Source organism: Pteropus vampyrus, unplaced genomic scaffold (assembly GCF_000151845.1).
Source record: "Pteropus vampyrus isolate Shadow unplaced genomic scaffold, Pvam_2.0 Scaffold30, whole genome shotgun sequence".
Classification (NCBI taxonomy): domain Eukaryota; kingdom Metazoa; phylum Chordata; class Mammalia; order Chiroptera; family Pteropodidae; genus Pteropus; species Pteropus vampyrus.
In genome coordinates, this window is record NW_011888811.1 from 11459137 (window position 1) to 11470571 (window position 11435).

Below are 11435 nucleotides of genomic sequence, written 5' to 3' on the forward strand. Positions count from 1 at the left end.
TCAGCCAAGGGAAACTAGTGAAAGGTTTTAGGGGGAGAAGGCTCATGAGTGAGTCAAACTCATCATTCAAGTCATGGTAAGAACTGGCAAGAGGGAAAAGAAGCTGGAACTGAAGTCAAGAGACCATTGTGGGTAAAAGGTGAGACGAGGCTGGGCTAAGGAGAAAGTCTGGAGGACTGAGAATAGATGGTCAGAGAGGACTACTAGATTTAAAGCCTTAGTGCCAGGAGAATAGGGTGGGTGGGAGGTCGGTATGTAACCAAGTGATGAAGGCTGTGAGAATACCTAGCATCATCTAGAGATTGGCATTTGAAAAGGCTGAGTTTACCCTGAATGCAGAGAACTTCTACCTTGGGAAGCAAGCTAATTTGTGAGGCTTTTACTTGAGTTCACACTCAATCATCTGCTGCCCTACCCCCGGCCATTCAGTTGACCTCCTTGGAGGGAGCCCTCTCCGATCCCAAGTGAAGTGCACCTGCTAGATGTTCTCACAGCCTTCATCACCTGGTTACACACCTACCTCCCACCCACCCCACTATGTGTTCCTTGAGGGCAGGAACCAGGCTGCTTTCACAGCAGTAATCCCAGGGTCTAGCTCAAGGCCTGGCGACACAGCACATCTGTTTAATGAATGGCAAGTTCACATACCCATCTCCTCAATGATTTCACACCAGAGAAGAAAAGATGCTTTGCTTTCCAAGTGCTAATTCTTGGGGCTATGGCCTCAACTCTCAGTCTTCAGCTGGGAGCCCTCTCTAGACCTGGGGGAGGCTGCCCAGGCTGGAGAAACAAGTGTCCTAGGCACTGCTAGCTCCTGGATGAACTCATGCCCCGGCTCTGCCTTAACTCAGATGCAGCTGATTGCCTGAAATCAGTGCTGGGTCCTAGTCCAAACTCCACTCATCAGTTTTATCACTTCAGGGACACTACCTACCCACCTCCCCGAGCCTTACCTTCCCCAACTAAACAAAACGTGGTAATATTCCGTCTAGAAGTATGAGAGAATGCAAGATCTCAACCACTAAGATTTCTCATCCAAAGCAGATGTTAAAACCAAGCTGTGGCTATAATATTAACAAGTGCAGATAATATGTAGTGAGCTTTTACCAGATGCTGCACACTGTTCTAACAGAGTTACTTCCTCTAATTGGTCTCATTTTACAAATGAGGAAACTAAGGCACATGGTGTAAAAGTTTTTTGCCAAGATCACAGTCAGTAAGCAGAACAAGATTTGGAGCCAAGCACTCTGATTCTAAAACCTGTGCTCTTAACTGCTAGGAGGAGGGACCAAGTTACCTCCTCACTGTAGCCAAGAGGGCAGGCCCTCAATGGCAGAGCTGCAGGGCTATCATTCTACACACTGGGGAAAACCAAGACCCAGTGCAGGGAAACCTAAGGTCACAGCAGGGCAAGTAACATTCCTAGGACTGCACGCCAGCAACCCTTCTCCCCTACCCAGAGAGAGGCAACGAAAACTGCCAGCAAGCACACCCAACTGAAGTCCCTACCTCTGGCACCCCAGCAGCCCTGTGAAGAAAAAGGCATTGCTCTCAGCCCACCTGACACGGATTCTGCCCCCACCCTCTGCTTGAGCTGTAGCCCAGACCCCGACTGTGGCAGGTGGCAAAATCGCCTAAGGGGAGGGTGAGGCAGGCAGGCAAGGGAGTCTGGGTTCTATCACCCACCTGTGCCTGTCCCTTCCAGGACAGCTTCAGGCAGTCTGAAAAGCCTGGTGTATTCTCAGCTATCACTCAGCCCAGGGATGCACTGGAGTTACAGAGAAGGAGCTTGGGAACCACAGGCCTTTTATCTTATCCCCACTGACTCTAACATCTCTAGGCAAGAACATTCTACTGAGTGAAAGAAAAGTCGGGTTAACCCTCCTCACCTTGTTCACCAGTTATCCCCGCCAGTGGCATTGGCTACCACCTCTCAGAGGCCTCTCTCTGCCCAGCCCTCCTGCCCCAACTTTCCCCCAACTTGTAGATGAAATATAGGAGGGGGCTGAAGGGCGCCCTCGTTGGGGAGGGGTGGGCAAAGAGGGAGAAACCTTCAGAAGGTCAGACCATCTTGAGACTCCAAAGGAAACTGCCTGCCGGCCAGCAGCCAACACAAGAGTGCAGTCTGTGCCCCTTGGCTTGAGAGGAGCAGGGGCAGGGATCCAGTCACATGATGCCACCCAGCCCAGCCCAGGACAAACCCCAGTCAACTATCTTTAGCCCACGGTGACCCAAGCAGCCCAGTGTCTACACTCTCCCTGCAGAGATGGATCCTGCTACCCTTGGGTGGCTGTGGCTACTACCCCCACAGCTGGTATCAGTCTCCAAAGTCATGCCTAAAAGCTAATTATCACCACAGCTGAAATACACAGCAGCCAATGAAGTTCCTGGCCTCCCAGTGCCAGCTCCCTAACCCAACATTTCTGAAAAGCGCATTTGGTTGTATTTAGAACAGTAATAATTATAACTACCTTTTACTGGGTACTGACTTGGTGCCCAAAACTGGTCTATGTGTGATTTCATTTAATTGCCTGCAAAACACTATTATTCCAGTTGTTCAGAAAATGAAATTGAGGGAAGGGACTTGCCTAAGGTCACACAATATATATTCCATGTGACATTATTCAGATATCAGCATAAATTCTTCCAAGGGGGCCCTCCCTGACTCCCCATTGTAAAGCACTGTCCGACTAACAACTCTGGATCAAACTCTAATTCAGTCTATAATTTGGGGTCTTCAGAGCACTCACCACCCTCTGAAATAGCTGCATTTGTGTTACCTCAACCCATTAATCAATTACTGAGTCCATACTATGTCCTTGCAAGGTACCAAAGCTCTTTACATGCAGTAGCTCTTATTTTTCGCAACCACTCTAGGAGGTAGGTGTGATGATTCCCAGATTCAGATGAGGAAACTGAGACTCAGAAGATAGGCTAAGTGACCTGCCCAAGATCATCAGGCTAGTAGGTAGCAAAGCTGGGATAAAAACGCAGGTACAGCTTGACCAGGACATACTGTGGCCTCCGTGGAGGAAGACTGGGAGCTCCGTGTGGGTAGACGTCTTTTCAACCTTGCTACTGGCCCCTGAACCCAGGACTGCAGCCTGTGCAGGGCAGGCCCACAGTACCTATTTACTGAATGAAGGAATTTATATAGGTGTGGGTGCTTATCAAGGAGCTTCCAGAGCATTCTCTTCTGGGAAGAGAGGTTAATTACCCCCTTTGCACGATGACTGAACAGATGTGCAGCCGGGCAAGCACATCCCCTTTGGAGTCCAGACCTATGCTCTGTTCTCGGAATGCTTCAATCCAGACACCAGGGCCAGCTGTGGGAAACAGGTCAGGGAAGGTACATAGCGGACGAAACAGCATAGGGGCTCCTCCAGGCCCCAGGCTGTACCATAAATCACAAGACTGGCTGGCTGGCAACCATAGAGGTGGGAGGCACAGGGCCAGCTAGGGGACAGCACCTACTCAAGAGCAGCGGAGGCTCCATCCCCAAACATAGGCTTAGTGTTGCCAGAGCTTGAGTTCTCAAGAGAAACAGAGAAACAAAGTAGATATCGAAAGGAAATTTCCTGCTTTCTAAATACTGTTAATCAGTTCACATTTTAAAAACCCCTTTACAAGCCACAAGCAGCCTGTGCACTCTCGTGTGCCCTCCGAAGCCTGAGTTTAGGCAAGCCAGTCGTCAGATGGCTGGGCCCCGGATTTCAGGAGTTGCTCCTCTCTGGAAGGATCCAGGTATATGTATGCAATGAATGCTCTGCTGCCCACCTGACTCCACTGTCCTGATGTGGGAGGCTGCTGAGAGTTCTATCCTGTCCCTGGTGGTCACCCACTTCCTCAGGTAATGCGAACTCATTTTTATTGTCCTAAATATAGGGCGTTCTCCGCTGAAAGAGGCTTTTGAATCCCTAAGAAATGACCGTGGATTATACCTGTTACTGGAGTAGGGAGGGGTGGAAAGGACCTGAGAACTCATCCCATTGTACAGACAGAAAAACGGGCCCAGGAAGGACCAGGCTGTGCCCAAAGCACCCAGCAAACCATTGTGGAGCCAACACTGAACAGAGTTCCTGCCTCCAGATCCAGAGCTTTTCCCACAGGTGAAAGCCAATTTCTCCCCTCAACAAATATGCCCTGTGCACCACCACACCCACTCACAGGGTGGGGGGCAGGGCCTCAGGGACTCAAGCACTAAAGGAGCCAACCTTCTGTATTTAAGAAAAACAACTCACTTGGAACCGGAATATATGACAGAAAAAAAGGGTGCTCTGGGTGAGTGGATCTGGGAGAGGGTTCCACCCCCAACTTTTACTTTTTTACACTTCTCCAGGAAAGACCAAACCTCAGCTCTCTCTGGAAGACATGGGGTGGGCAAACCTGACCAGCCATCTATCCAGTGTAGCAGGTGGGGTACCCTCACTAACCATTTCCTGCTCTCTGAAATGACTAAGCCCTAATGGCTCCAGCTCTGCAGGACAGGGACATTTAGTAACTGAAAACTCCACAAAAATGGGAAGGGCTTGCTGGGTGTCCCGAAAGAAGATGGAAAGTTGGGAGTTCTTGGGGAGACCAGTCCCCACCATCCAGTTCAGTCAGGCTAGTCTTTCTCCCCAGAAGCAGCTGATTTGCCTCTCTTAGAGAGTTGGGGCCAGCTTTTGAGACTCCTTCAGCTCCACATGCTACATGCGAACTGGGAAAGAGCAGAGCCCTGGGGGAGCATGGATGTGGAAGCAGCGGCTGCTTTACCTGCAGACTTCCTACCCCTGCTCACACAGGCCCTCCAGGCAGCGGCAGGTACCCTATTCCACTCTCTCTCTCTTCAGCAAATGCAGAGAGGGTCTGACCCCAGCCCCCAAACTCACCCCACCACCAATTTACTGGGCTGCTGGGCTAAGAGGCGGGACAGAGCAGTTAATAGCATGGACTTTGGAGCTCACTTGAGGAAGTTCTAAACATCAGCCACCATCAAATAGGTTAACTCATAAGGCTGGGGGAGATGGTCAAATCAGACCACTCATGCAGTCTGTAACCTGAGGCATTAACTGGGCCACAGAAGAATGAGGGCCAAGCAAGCAGGCTCATGAGGAGACAAAAAGGCACCTTACATGGAAGCTCCTAGAAGCATCAGACTTAACCTCTGGTTTTCTAAAACCATGAAAAGGGTTGATAGATGCTAGCTCACAGGATTTAAGCAGCTCAAATGAGGTCATACTTAAACACAGAATTACTGTAAATGCATAATAACAATTTTTAAAAATCTCTGTGAGGTAATTCTTGAATCTGGTGCTAACAAAAAAAGGGGGGTGGAGTGGGGTGAGGAGTATGGTTGCCAGATTTAGCAAATAACAACTCAGGGCATCTAATAATGTGACGAACAGGTAAAGAGCAGGTATCTTTTTTCAAAATAAGTATGACCCACGTAATCATCAGGACACCTAAAATATTATTCACAGTTATCTGAAATTCAAATGTAACTGGCCATTCTTTATTTTTATTTGCTAAATCTGGCCACCATAGGAAGGACCATAGCCCCATGTTCCCTGACAGTGGAGTAGTGAGAACCTGCGGTCATTCCAGTCTTAACATCCTTTAACTTTATCCTTAAGCTCATTGATCACCCAAACCACAACTTCAAATAAAGCCAGCTTTCTAGGCTGCACTTCTTAAACTGGAAGTGGGCACATGGGTTCTCATTTTAATATTTTTCTTTTTAATTTACACTTATGTTCTTTTGTATTAAATATTTAATAGTTTCTTGAAAACAAAAATAAATGGCAGAGCTGTTCTGATGGAAATGGAACCCAAGCCCCTTCCCTCCTTTATCTCCCACTCACCTGGAGTTCCTGTGCAGACGCTGACATGAAAAACCCTCACTTCACAGCTGTGGAAACTGGGACCAGTGAGCTAGCAGGCTTGCTTAAAATTCAGATTCCTGCCTTTCTCCAAGCTCCAGAAATCAGGTTGGGGAGGGGAGCAGAGCTACAGCAGCTGTATCTTTAACAAGTTTCCTGTGCAATGCTGATGCCAACTGATGCTTGAGAACTGAGCTGCCAATGGGTAAGACAACCAGGAAGGAACCCTGGCCTCCAACCCTCAGTCCAGGGCATCACGCTTAAGAGACGGGAATTAACTGGCTTACAAGAGCAGGAGGTAGCAGCTCTAATCGCACACACAAAGAGCAGCCAGAAGAGGGGTGCATGGGGATTCCATCTCCTCATTTACCTACCAGTCCAATCTCCAGCATCAGGAACCAAGACCAGTCAGGTCAAGAAGCCACAAGCTAAGTGTCTTGACAGACGTGAGGTCACAAAGGATCAATCATGGCTGGGCTCAAGGTTTAGTTTCACGACAAGCTCCAAACTATGGCAGTGCCAGAAGGAGAAGAATGAAGGCTCTGAAGAAAACTGTCTGCCTCTTCCTTAAAGCCAAAAAGGCTCTACTCTTACCCTAAGCCAGTTTGCTCATCCAGTGCTCTGAGGTCTGGGTCCTTTAAATAGTAATGGCTACACTTACTAAGCATTAGCATCAGGTCTCCGGCTGCAGGCCTTTTGTGCATTAGGTTTTTTAATCCTTACAACTGCTATCCCAGTTGTAGAGGAGACTCAACGGCTAAGTGGCCAGCCAAAGGTCACACAGTGAGAAGGGATCTGACCCCAAGATCTGAAATCCCAGGCTACTCTAGGCCTCTCTCAGCGCTGCAGGGGACAAACACTAGATTCTTTAGGTCCTCCCAGGGCTCTACCTCAAGCCTACAGGCCCTACAGGGTACTGAGGCCACTGGCACCAGAATTCACTGCTCTGAGCCTATTCACTAGTTCACTTGCCAGGTGGGGATAATGCCACTCACACAGGGGAAGAAGGGCACAGCAGAGCCAGGAACCAAAGCACTATATACTGCAAAGGCAAGGCTCGAGGGCCACCTGCAAGCCATAGGCCCGGGTTCTGGCCAGCACCAATCCCAGGAGAACTTTGTCTCCTCCAGATGAGAAAGGAGAGGACGGAAGAAAGTGAAGAGCCTACAGGACAAAGGACAAGCAGGAGAGGGGAACAGGAGGTAGAAAACCCAGGGTTTTGTACAGGCCCTGCTCCGGGGCACAGAGGAGAGCTAAACAGAGCATAAACTATCCATCTAGGTAAATTACCTTTCCCTACCCTTGGTGACCAGGGCCAATCAGATCATAAGGTATTTCTTCACCCACCATGGCACCTAAGTCTCAAAATAACCAGTTTGAGGTAGGAAGGGTGGACGTGGTTCTCCCCATATCACAGGGTGTAGAACTGAGACACAGCAAGCTTCCCAACTTGTCCCCAAAATATCAACTTGTTTTTTGAGATCCCAGCCCCGGACTCCTGCCACCCTATCATGAAACTTGACCGTAGGTGAACTTAGTCTTTGAGGGGTCTGTGTGCCAGGCACTGGGGGAAAAATAGTGAACAAGCCAATCCCTATCCTCTATGGGTTCAGTTTATATAAGAGCTTTAATGTTAAATTCTCCATGACTGGTTGATTTCAACTGCCTGGGATCAATTAGTAATGTCTGCTACAGGGAGAAGGAACAGCAGCCATAATGTATTTATATTTCCAGTTTGACAATGACTGAAAAATGCTCTTCATCTCAACACCTATCTAGCCCATATTGTGTACTGTGGGTACAGAGAGTGGGTAAGAGGGCCAAGGGTCCAGCCATGAAACTAGTAGCTGATGAGAGCTGACATGGGTGGTGGTGGGTTCAACGTTCTTTTCCTGCAGGGGCTACTCTGTTCTCAACTCAGGCAAAGCTTGCAACCCTTAGGCCCAGGAACTTCCAGAGAGATTTAGGCAAGGCCCGAGAAGAAAAAATTGTAGAAACACAAGTGAGAATTATGGAACATGTGCCTCTGTGGAAAGAACAGTAGCTGGGAGTCAGGAAAACTGCCTATTTCACCAACGTCAGCCAGGATCACCCCACTGTACCACCAGCAGCTGGGTGGTGCAATGGTTAAGAACCTGGGCTCCAATGGCTAGGGCCCGGAGTGCAGGCTCTGCTACTTCTGCCTTTGTGACTGGGATTCCAAAGACAGGAATGGTTTTCTAACCTAACGGGACTCTGAGGATTAAATGAGTCAATATTTGTAAAGTGCTTAGAAAAGTGCCTAGCAAATAGAAAGCATTCAATACTTGTTAGTTATCATTTTGGAAGTTTATAGATGTGCCTGTGTATCCGATTAAAGCCATTGACAAATTTTTCCGCCATATCCCAAGCTCAGCGGTACACCTATTAGGTGCCTAGCCCTGGACATCTGTGTAGTGCCCCCCACCCCTCCCAGAACCATCCTGAAGAGTTCAACAGTAAGGCAGAGTGGAAGCTTGGGCCTATTTTCAGGAAATTTAGAGCATTTGTGGGCAACATCTCCTCCATTTGGGCAGGCCCTGCCTGGCCTTCTCAGGCTGTGTCAACGGCTGGCCCAGTGTTGGGGAGGGAACAGAGCTAAAGGTCTGTGTCTGGAGGACCAGGAGCAACAGCATGCACACTGCATCTGCCTCGAAGCTTGTGCTGTCAGACCTAGTCCTCTTCTAATCTGTACTCCCATAGCATCAACCATTCAAAGGAGCCCCTGTTTCTCTTTGAAGGAACAAGGAGAATGAAGCAAGACCTAGCATGGGCATTGTGCTCTCCTTGGTGCCACCTGGGAGATGACTTCAGTTTTCTACAAAACAAGAAGCAACCACATGGCTTCCAAAGCCCCTTTGGACTTCCTCAAGTATAGGATTCTCCAAAGAGCTGACACCTCAGAGGGGCAATGACAGTGATGAGTCAAGTCAGGAGAGGGGACAGGGAAGGCCTGGAAGGGCAGGGAATACCCTAGAGCAAATAAAAGCCCAGCTGTAGTCAGTGGAGAACTTTAGCAGCCTCTCCACTCCCAGTCAGCAGTCTGGCATTACCAGGCTGCCAACGTCTTCACCCCACTATCCCCATCCTCGCCAAAGGGCCTCCCAGCCAATGGGCAAACTGCTGTGCATGCCCACAGGTCCTGGAAAGAAAGGCCGACAGAGTCAAATATTTTTTAAAAAAATGTTATGGAGCTACTATAGAGCCCTTAGTATTATCTGTCACTGTGCTAACTGCCCCACTTGCAATCTTACCTAATAGAAAGACTGATGCTTATCTTTTTACTCTCCAGATTTTTTCCCTTATTAGTTGTGCTTTAAAGGGGGGTGGGGGGAGGGACAAACTGGCTCTGCTAGTTTTTAACTCTGACCCTGGGCAGGTCTCTTAATCTCCATAAACCTATGAAAAAGGAATTTCTCCACTAAAGGGAGCCAACTACTACCCACTTCAAGGGCGCTAGTGAGATATGAGGGCAGCACAAACCCTTTCAATCCAAGGGCTTGAGGAATAAGACTAGATCCCAGGAGAAATCAAAAAATGATGACTCAGAATACTCAACTCTGGCAGGCGCCATCTTGGACAGTGTCCTATCTCAGGGCGGTAGAGCTCCCAGAGAAGTGCAAAAGCCAAGTCACCATCTCTTCCCTGGAGCAGGCCTGTCCCAGCCTGTGGAGACAATGCTGTTGGGTGTTATACTGATCGGGAGGGAAACCAATTTCCCTGGATCAACCCAGTCTTCAAAACCCCAATCATCAGTAATCTGGTCCCCTTTCCCTGAAGGCTAATTCAAGGTCTGCTGCTCATCCCCAGCCCTCATAAGAAGGAGCCGGCGTGGCCAGCAGCAAATTAGTGGGTTCAGTGGTCTCAGATCAACTGAGGGGCTTTCAGGGGCAGTGAAGGACTGGAGGCCTCACGGGCAGCAGAGCAGGAGTGTATGTGCCTGAACTCTCAGTGAAGCAGCATTGGCCAGCCTTAACCTTCCTCACCAAGGCTGCCTTGAGGATTACAAGATAAGTACCTTTGAAAGCCTAAGTTCCTAAGTGGGGGGAAAAAAATACAAGTCATAAAATATGATCCTATTTTTAAAAGGTGTGTGTGTGTGTATATATTATACATGTTTGTATACACACAAAGAAGTCTAGAAATGTGCTAATACAGTAGTCCCCAGCCACATGTAGATACTGAGCACTTGTAATGTGGCTAGTCCAGATTGACAGAGCCTTAAGTGTAAAAGGTACACTAGATTTCAAAGACTTATTAAAGTATTTCACTGACAGTTTTTATATTGATTATATGTTGAAACAGTATCTTAGGTTATATTATTTAAATTAATTTCACCTGTCTTTACTTTAAAAATATGACTAGAAAATTTAAAATTATATACGTGGCTTGCATTATATTTCTATTAGGCATCATTGGTCTAAAAGGATATGGTTGCTTTGTAGTATTTATGGTGACTGGTGGGAGAGATTATGAAGGGATTTGTTTTCTCTTTGTTAAAACATATTTGGACATTTTTCTACAATGAATTGTTAAGTTGAAAATATTTCCCCTTCAAAAGAAGTCAAAAGGCCCAACGCATAATAGTGTTTCCCATCCCCCTTTGGTAACTCAAGCCACCACCACCACTCCCCCCCGCCCCACACCCCTCTCGCTGGCCCAGAGGCCATGCCTGAGAAACCACAAGGTCAGCACAGCTCTTTCCAGCAGGCTGCACGTGGCCTGACAGGCTGGAGAGGAAAGTCTCTGGGGGAAGAGGGGCCAAGGCTACCCAGCAGGATAAGTTCCAGGGCCTGGCTCACACACACTCATAGGATGGCCAAGGGGGAAAACTGGGACCTTCAGACTGGGCAACTAGGGCCCCACAGAAATCCCTGCTGTTTGAAGATTTGTGTGGGTCCTCTCCCAGAAAGTTTCCTGGTTGGGCTATGTACACTTCTGTGGTCTGGGAGAATGCAAAACCAGACGATAAGGCAAGAACTCTGGAGTCAGTTTGCCATCAGCTGGAATCCCAGCTACTTACTAACTACTGCACAGGCTTGAGCACATTACTGAACCTCTCTGAACTCCCGTTTTCTTGTCTGTAAATTGAGAATCATAACTGTAGCTGGATCCCATAGAGGTGTTGTGAAAATGAACCAAGACAATGAGTAATGATGGCTCAGAAACCTGATTATCACATGAGAAGTGGAGGTTCTGGCGCAGTTTGGCCCGGCTCTCCTGGGCATCGGTCCTCAAAAAGGCAAGCTACCCATGAGAATCTTCTAGGGCACCTGGCTAAGCCAGGGACACGATAATGACACATTAGAGCAAAGGATGAGCCACTGCATCCCTTCATACAAATTGTAAAAAGTGAAGGTTCAGCCAGGAGAAATGAGAGAGCAGGGCTGAAAATCAGAACTTGGATTCCCAAACTTTCATCTCAGGCAGGTTGCTTTGACCCCACCCCAAAGATCATACCAGAAATAAAAAAGCTACTGCAGTTTCTGGCAAGAAGTCAGGAACGGAAAGCTGTGACATATAAAGGCCAGGTCAAGCTCATAACACCTCTCCTGG